This window comes from Felis catus, chromosome B3 (genome assembly GCF_018350175.1).
Source record: "Felis catus isolate Fca126 chromosome B3, F.catus_Fca126_mat1.0, whole genome shotgun sequence".
NCBI classification, from domain to species: Eukaryota; Metazoa; Chordata; class Mammalia; order Carnivora; family Felidae; genus Felis; species Felis catus.
The window spans coordinates 21,784,396-21,793,048 of NC_058373.1; the positions used below are offsets into that span (position 1 = coordinate 21,784,396).

Genomic DNA, 8,653 nt, shown 5'->3' on the forward strand with positions numbered 1-8,653 from the left:
AGGGGATCTGACCTTCAAGTCCCCCACCTGCCCCAGTCCCACCATTGGTGAGAGGGACATTCAGACAGATTAGAATTTCAAGCATCAGCCAGGGTGTGGTTTTTAGACAAAAAAACAAAAGAAAACAAAACAAAAACTAGGAGGATCCCTTGGGAGGTATTTCTTTAAAGAAGCCTTTTGGGGTTCTGGGCTCTCTGCCAGGAAGAACCAATTGAGGCAATCAATGGGGGCGGTCTGAGGCGGGGGGTGTCTTAGGGTAGAAGAGGGAAGCTATTAGCCAGGAGCTCTCACAGTGTAGCTGCCCCAGCCCCCCTTGGAGGGCTTGTTAAAAACCTAGTGCTGGCCCCACTCCCAGAGTTTCTGACCCAGGAAGTCTGGGGAGAGCCTAGTTATTTCCCAAGCCTGCTGTGACTGTGGGTCCTGAATATACTCTGAGGATGGTCACTAAAACAAGGCTGTGCCCCTTTGTTCTTTTCACTGAATGAAAAGAAGAGTGAAAAGAGATGGGTAAAGCCAGGTAAGCCCCTTAGGTCCAATTTAGAACTTGATGTGCTCCCTTCTTTTCTTTCCTTCTTTCTTTTCTTCCTTCCTTCCTTCCTTCTTTTCTTTTAATGTTTATTTATTTTTGAGACAGCAAGAGCACATGAGTGGGGGAGGGGCAGAGAGAGAGGGAGACACAGTCTGAAGCAGGCTCCAGGGTCCCAGCTATCAGCACAGAGCCCAATGTGGGGCTCAAACTCATGAAGCTCAAGATCATGACCTGAGCTGAAGTCCACGCTTAACCAACTGAGCCACCCAGACACCCGCCCTCCTTTTCTTAAAAGACCCCAGGCCCTGTGGATGAAGGGACCTTGGAGAAGGACTTGGGGTTTCTGAGTGACTTCTGATGGCCCCCAAGGGAGGGGTCCTTGGCCTTTTGTGTTTGCTCCTGTCTCACCCTGACTGGGTCCTACCATGGGTGTGGATGAGACCTGGTCATCTCTGTCCTCAAAGCTTTGAAGCCCATGGGGAGTGCATAGGCATCAAGGGACAGGCTGGGCCCTGGAGGTACTGATCCAGCCAGGCCTGTGAGTGTGACATTGTATGTTGGGAAGGGAAAGGGACCAGGTGACTGGATGTAGAATCTTGGTGGGTCATGGAAGCCTTAGGGGAGAGGGTGGGGCAGTGTCCCTTCCTGGGCCCCATGGTCCCAGTGGATACCTTCCTTCTTTATGTCCTTACTTTTCTTTTGACAGGAGACAGCCTCAGGGCTCAGTTCCCAAGCAGCTTGAATTTGCCAAATTCAAGAGAGGGTGTTGAGGGAGGTGAGGGCTGGTGCGATCAGGTGGGGTAGGGGTGTTCAGGGTGCCCAGTGTGATTACCTGACTTGGAGCCACTGGCTGCCGGCCTGCCTGCCAGCCTCCCCAGCAGCCCAGCATTCACATGCTGGGTCCTGGGCCTGGCGTCCTCCCTCCCAGTGACTCCCCGTGCTGGCTGCCAGTTGACAGGCCTAGGGGCTGCCTATGAACCTGCGGGGACTGGCACTCAGGGAGGGGCGCTGGTCTCCCCAGTATGTCACATCCCACAGGCTTATCTGTTCTGGGAAGTTCCTGGGCCTGGTTGTCCTTTAGGGCTGGGGCTGCTTCTTGGTTCCAGGCTCTGACAGTTGTCAGCAAGCTCTTTAACATCTCTGGGCCTCAGTTTTCCCATCTGTGAAAAGAAAATGGGTTTACTTCAAGGATTAAATGAGCTAATCGGTGTAGAGTGCAGAGCCAGTTGTATTAGTAACGTTATCATATCAACCAAACCCAGGGGCCAGGAATTCCTGGCACATCATACATGTGAAGGGATGAACTTTACAGATAAGGAAGTGGGGGAGGGGTTCGTGCAGTTTGTAGGTTGGTTTTGGGTCTGCAGATCTCTTTGCTCTTTTTGGGGTTCTCCACCCTGACACTTCTTCCACATTTTCCCCCTGGGGCCTCAGCCAGAGGACCTTTGGCAAGCACTCCTCCCAAGGAAAACACCACCTTGGAGTGGCTTTCTAGGCCAACCCTGAGTTTATTTTACATTTTACGCAGTATCGGTGGGCCAAGGAGCCAGCTCATAATTAGCCTAATAAGGTGCCTGCTGCACGCACGTCTGTGCTCTGGCTCCATTCTGATGGCTACCCAGTAATTTGCCAGATCTCTAGGATAAGGCCTTTGCCTGGACAGGTTCCCATCACAAAGCACACCGTGCTCGGGGTGGGGCCTAATTGTGGTGTTTTCCAGGCTTCCTCCCTCCCCCTATAACCTGTGGGAGCCCAGCCCTCCCAAGCAAGACCATCTCCCCAGTGAGCAAGCATCAGGGGACAGGGCTGCAAGGGGACAGAAGAGACCAAACCTGAGCTTTACTGACAAATGTTACAAGAGGAGGGGAGAAACCTCCAAGCCAGTTCTTGGCATCTGTGTGTAGTGGCTGGTGGGAGTTGTGACAGCTCTGTTGTGGGGCCAACCCCACTATACACTCCCAGGCTCAAGTTCAGTGTCTGTTCCAGGGATGTGTTCAATGTTGTTGTCTCCCTCCCCATGCAGGTGCCTGCCTGCCTGCCTGCCAGCCAGGAATGCCCTGGAGCAAGGTCTGACTGACCTCTGGGCCCCATCCAGAAGGGAGGTGCCCCCTGTCCCCAGGGCTCAGCAACAAGTCTCTCTGAGCCATCTTTGCCTCGGGGCTGCAGTGTTACATCAGGACTGACTTGGGAGCAGGACCCCAGGCCCTGGAGAGACCAGGCAGGAGGCCAAGGCCCTGGAGCTGTGTAGCTACGAAGCAGGAAGGCGGGCCTCACTACAGTACCCCTCTCCCCTCCTGGCCAGGGCAGCCACAGGCGCCCAGTGGGCGGACAACTGGGCAGCCAGGCCTGGAAGTGTGGGGCCAGCCCCACTGAACTCGCCCACGCGACCTTCTTTGATCCGCCCACTGGGTGGGGCTGCATCCTCAGTGAGGTTTTCCCTGGAGACTGTGACTGGGGAAGACCAGCCTCATCCTGACCCCAGGGCCCTGTGTGTCCCTGGCAGAGTCCAAGGTCCCTCTCACTGCTTTTCTGGAGAGGATGATGCAGGCTGTCCTGGAGGAGGACAGCGCTAGTCAGAGGTAGAGCTAAGACCCCCTCAGCCATGCTTATCTAATACCCCTCTGAGGGGAATTGAGATTCCTTGGAAATAGAAGGGGCCTTAGCCTGGCAGGTCTTCAAGAGCCAAGGATTGATGGGGGGAACAAGGGTGGAAACTCACCTGGCAGGGTATCTGCATCCCTGCATTTTCTGGGGTCAACTGTGCCAAACCACCAGATAATCCTTTTGGCTTCCTGGAGCCATCAGGCCCATGCAGGTGCTAGGCTAGCCTCTGGGGGTTCCTTGACACCCACTGCTCTTGGTCCAGGCCTGGGCCTGCCCCCTCTATTCCAAGATGGGTCCAAGAGTGCCGAAAACCACCCAACCACCATCCATGGGCTGGGTGCAGGACCGTCTGAGTCAGAGCTAGCTCACCATGGGTGGGTGTGCTAGGGTGGGGTTGCTGCAGGGCACAGGGGCACCAACCACTGCCAGGCAGGGTCCTGTGGCCCAGGAGCTCTTTGTGCTCACATGGGCCTCAGGCTTGTTCCGTCTCACATGTTTCGTCCGGGTCTGCCAGGGAGGAAGTGAGAACTTGGCTCTGAGTTCCAGGCCTTCTTCCACACTGGGTCCCCCACGTCAGTGCCTTGAGGGTTCCAGGGCCCTTTTGCTGGATGACCGACCCCTCGCATCTTTAGCGATCCCCTTTGAACTCTGTTTCTGACCCTCACCCAGGGGCTTTCCACTGCACTTGCTGTGGGAAGGGTAACTCAGACCTCCAGGCTTCTCTCAGTGCCACTTGGATCCACAGAAGCTGTAGCAAGTGGTTCTCATCTGCCTGCCAGGTGCTGGGTCCTGCTCTGTCATGCCATCCTCACCCTCCTGTCCCCCTGCTTTGCATTTGTCACTGGGAAAACGGCATTCCCACATGAATTTACTCCCAGGAATCGCCAGAGTGAGGGCAGTGGAATGGATGAAGATGAAGCCCTGCTTTCACTTCCCTGCTTGGATTTTATTTCATTTTATTTTTTTAAAGTTTATTTTATTGATTTATTTTGAGAGACACAGAGAAAGAGAGAGAGAGAGAGCGCAGGGGAGGAGCAGAGAGAAAGAGGGAGAGAGGGAATCTCAAGCAGGCTTTGCACTGTCAGCACAGAGCCTGATGTGGGGCTCAGACTCAGAAACTGTGACACCATGACCAGAGCCAAAGTCAGGAGTCAGACACTTAACTGACTGAGCCATCCAGCTGCCCTTCCCATGCTTGGATTTTAATTGGGCAAGGGGCGATAAACACCTGATTGTGTGTCAGGTGGTGATAGTGATAAACAGATAACAATAATGAAGGGAAGGGGACCCCAAGTGGAAGGGGTTGGTCTATAGGTTTAAATGGGTTGACCAGGAAGCCCTCCTGGAACAGGGACATTTAAATAAACATCTGAGAAAGCTGAGTTAATGGGGCTTACCGATATCCAGGTGAAGAGTTTCCAGGCAGACAGAAGGGCAAATTCAAGGTCTTGAGATGAAGGTGTGGGCAGGACAGCTCCTAGGCCCAGGGCTGGAGGAGAGCAGAGGGGTGACTGGCCCTGTGGTATAAGAAGAAACATATTTGGTCTTGTCCCTGGCTCCTAGCACAAAACTCCTAAAACCCTTGGAATTTCTTGAGTGATAGGAGTGTCTTTTGTTATTTAAACACATCTGAGTTTATGCTAATGAGGTGACTTAGGGTGGGGCACTTGCTTGCTTGCTTGCTGGATAGGCTGGTCACTAGAAAGACTGAAGAATTAGAAGGTTAGAATTTTCAGTCCCTCCCACTGACCTCTGGGAAGGAGAAGGATGGGGGGGGGGCTGCAGATTAAGCTCCATAAAACCTCTTGAACAACAAGATTTGATGAGCTTCCAGGTCAGTGAATACCTCCACATGCGGGGAGGGTGGCATACCCCAGTTCCTCAGAGACAGAAGCCCCTGCATCTAAGACCCTTCCAGATCTTGCCCTGTATACCTCTTTATCTGGTTTTCCATCTGTATTCTCTATAATAAACTGGGACTTGTAAGTAAGTGCTCTCGAAGTTCTCTGAGCTGCTCTAGCAAATTAATTGAACCCAAGAAGGAGGTCATGGGAACTCTGATTTACAGCCAGGTGGTCAGAAGCACAGGTGACAACCTGGACTTGTAACTGGTGTCTGAAGTAGGGGCCTCTCTCATGGGCTTGAACCCCTAAGCTGTGGGATCTGATGCCGTATCCAGGTAGGTCGTATCTGAATTAAATTTGTGGGACGTCCATCCAGTTGATGTTTGCTGAGAATTGGAGAGTTGCTTGGTGGCTTTGGGAAATATGCTAGAGTTCCCGGCTTGGGTTTTAAATGGATCACTGTGCTGTGTGGAGAAAGGAGGGGTGGGGAAGGGGGAAGCCAGAGACCAGACAGGAGGCAGTTGTTGGGGAGATGTCCTGAAACAGTGTGCGTAGTGGTGGTGGTTGTGTGTGTGTGTGTGTGTGTGTGTGTGTGTGATAGTTGTTGGATGTTGACCACACTGCGAAGGGACCAATGACTGGATTTGGTGGATATGACACATCCAAGAAAGAAGGAGGATGAAGTGGCTCCAAGATTATGGCCTGAGCACTGAGCAGCATACAGTTGCCATTACCTTACTGACACCTCCATGCAACCTTTTGAGGGAGGTGCAGTAATCAGTCAAAAGCCCAACCTTGGAAGATGAAGAGACATTATCTTTTATCCTGCAAAGTTATGATTTTTTCACTAAGTCTGCAAGTCATTCCAGATAGAGTTATTTGAATGTGTTGCCCAACTGCACAGGGAGGTCCCTTGGGGACAAGGAGTTGAACCATCCAAGCTTGCCTGAGTGAGACAAGGCATGGGTCTGGGGAGGTGAAGGAGGTAATTAATGGGCTGTCTGCTTGGAGCATGTGGCTGGGGACTGCACCTTTCCTTCTGGATGTGATGGTGTGTGCTGTGTGTAAAAGCACACGTTCAGGAACAATGGCTGCCACTGAATGGTGCCACCTGTGCTGTTGACCTGGGTAGGGCCTTTCGCATGGGAATTTGATCCTCTAAATAATAGCCCTGTGAGGGAAGACATTATGCTATGATCTGTTTGTGTCCTCCCTAAATTCATATGTCAAAATCCTAACCCCTAATATGATGGCATTAGGAGGTAGGGCCTCTGGGAGGTGATTAGGTCATGACGGTGGAACCCTTGTGAGTGGCACTAGTGCCCCTGTAAAGAAGACCCCAGAGAGCTGCCACATCCTTTCCACCATGTGAAGATGCAGCGAGAAGACACTTATCTATGAACCAGGAAGAGAACTCTTATTAGACACTTAATCTTCTAGTGTCTTCATCTTGGGCTTCTGGTATCCAGAACAGTGAGAAATAAACACAAAAGGTGCCTGACTTACAATGGTTTGTTTTAATGATTTTTTGACTTTATGATGGTGCAAAAGCAACATCTATTTGGTAGAAACCATGCTTTGAATTTTGGATTTTGATCTTTTCCTGCACTAGCGATCTGCAGTATGCTGCTCTCCTGTGATGCAGGGTGGTGGCGGGTGCCACAGCTCCCAGTCAGCCATGCGATCATGAGGGTAAACAACCCACACACCCACAGCTGGTTGGTTCTTCACCTTCAGTACAGTAATCAGCAAATTATATGAGGTAGTCAATGCTTTATTATAAATAGGCTTTGTGTAAGATTATTTTGCCCAACTGTAGGGTAATGGAAATGTTCTGAGCAAGTTTAAGGTATGCTAGGCTAGTTATCATGTTTACTACATTAGGTGTATTAAATGCATTTTCGACTTAAGATATTTCTTTTAATGTTCATTTTTGAGAGAGAGAGAGAAATAAAGACAGAGAATCCCAACCAGGCTCTGTACTATCAGCACAGAGGCTAATGTGGGGCTTGAACTCACAAACCACGAGATCATGACCTGAGCCGAAGTCAGACGCTCAACCAACTGAGCCACCCAGGTGTTCCTTGGTGCAAGGTATTTTCAACTTATGATGGGTTTACTGGGATTTAATCTCATCCTAAGTGGGGGAAAATCTGTATTGTTTAGAAGCCACCAGTCTATGGTATCCTATTACAACAGCCCGAACAGACCAAGACACTGATGTTACGCCATTTTACAAATGAGGGAACTGAGGCTCATAAGCAGAGGACTTACCCAAGGCAGTACAAGGACCTAAACCTAGCTCTCTAGCTCCTAGGTCCCTATCCTTCTTCTGGCTGCATGGCCAACTGTCTGCTCCTCTGAACCCAGATGGCCCTCATGTTTGAGGCCACTGTCTCTAGGGGCTGGACCAGAACTTGGATGTGCCCAGCTTGTCCTGGGTCTGGTCAACAGCATGTTCTTCTGGCACTGAAGAGCTTCTGGAAAAGTATAAAAGGGTAAGCCCTGCATTGAGAGAATCTTCCCTAAGTTTGATGAGAAAGCCATGAAACAGGACAAGTAGGGGACCAGGACACCAGAGTCTATAGTGTTCAGTCCATAAGCAATGGTCTCCCCTGAGCCAGGCAACTGCATCTGGAATAGTGTGTGTATCAGTCAGGACACAATATGACGTGGTGACAAACAACCCCCAAATCTCAGTGGTTGGAAACAAAACTCTTGTGTTTTCCTCCTACCGTATGTCCAATGTGACCCACAGAGACAACATCTCCATGTCTTCCAGAAGAACAGGCAAAGAATGGAGCCAAGCAATGAAACACTGTCATACATCATTTCCACTCAAATTGCATTGCCCACAGCAAGTCACAGGGCCACATGTGATTTCAAGGGGGCAGGAAGTGTGATGTTTCTGTAAGAGAAAGGATGCAGTTACTGATAATGAGTTACCCCAAACATAGCAGCTTAGATCATTTTATTATGTTTCTGAGCATCAGAATTTGGGAAAGACAACATCAAGGAAAGCTAGAATCTGTTCACAGCATCTGGGACCTCACTGGGAGGACTCCAAGCCTGAGGGGACCCCTGGACTTTGGGCTGCTCACCTGAAGAGTTGCCTCCTCACATGCTGGCTTGGACTGCTTTGAGAAACTTCCATGTGGCTTCTGTGCAGGTTTGGCCTCTCTACAGCATGGTAGTTGCATTTCAAAGCAAAGAGTCCAGGGGCACCTGGGTGGCTCAGTTGGTTAAACCTCCGATTTTGGCTCAGGTCATGATCTCATAGTTTGTGAGTTTGAGCCCTGCATCGGGCTCTGTGCTGACAGCTCAGAGATTGCAGCCTGCTTTGGATTCTATGTCTCCTTCTCTCTCTGCCCCTCCCCCACTCATGCTGTCTCTCTCTCTCTCTCTCTCTCTCTCTCTCAAAAAATAAACATTAAAAATTTTTTTTTCAAAGTGGAGAGTCCCAAGAGGGCCAGGCAGAAATTGTCTCGTCATTTGTAACTTGGCTTCAGAAGTCGAATAGCATCACTTACCCCAGAGTGGCACCATCCCTGGATTTGGGAGAAGGGGAAATAGCCCCTCCCTCTCTGCAGGAGGATGGTCAGAGCTGGCTGTACAAAGATCAAAGGTTCAGTTGGTTAGAGATCCCGTTTGTTGCTAACTTTGGAAAATGCAATTC

At 50.7% G+C, this 8,653-nt stretch overlaps 1 long non-coding RNA gene across 1 annotated transcript; it reads right to left on the bottom strand.

Moving 5' to 3' along the window:
- Window positions 1–708: 708 nt before the first annotated feature.
- Window positions 709–8,276, bottom strand: LOC109500551. Its single transcript, XR_002158157.3, has 3 exons — window positions 7,713–8,276; window positions 4,531–4,650; window positions 709–1,689 (listed from the first exon to the last, which is right to left on the bottom strand). It is a non-coding gene; the product is annotated as an uncharacterized LOC109500551 (long non-coding RNA).
- Window positions 8,277–8,653: the final 377 nt, after the last annotated feature.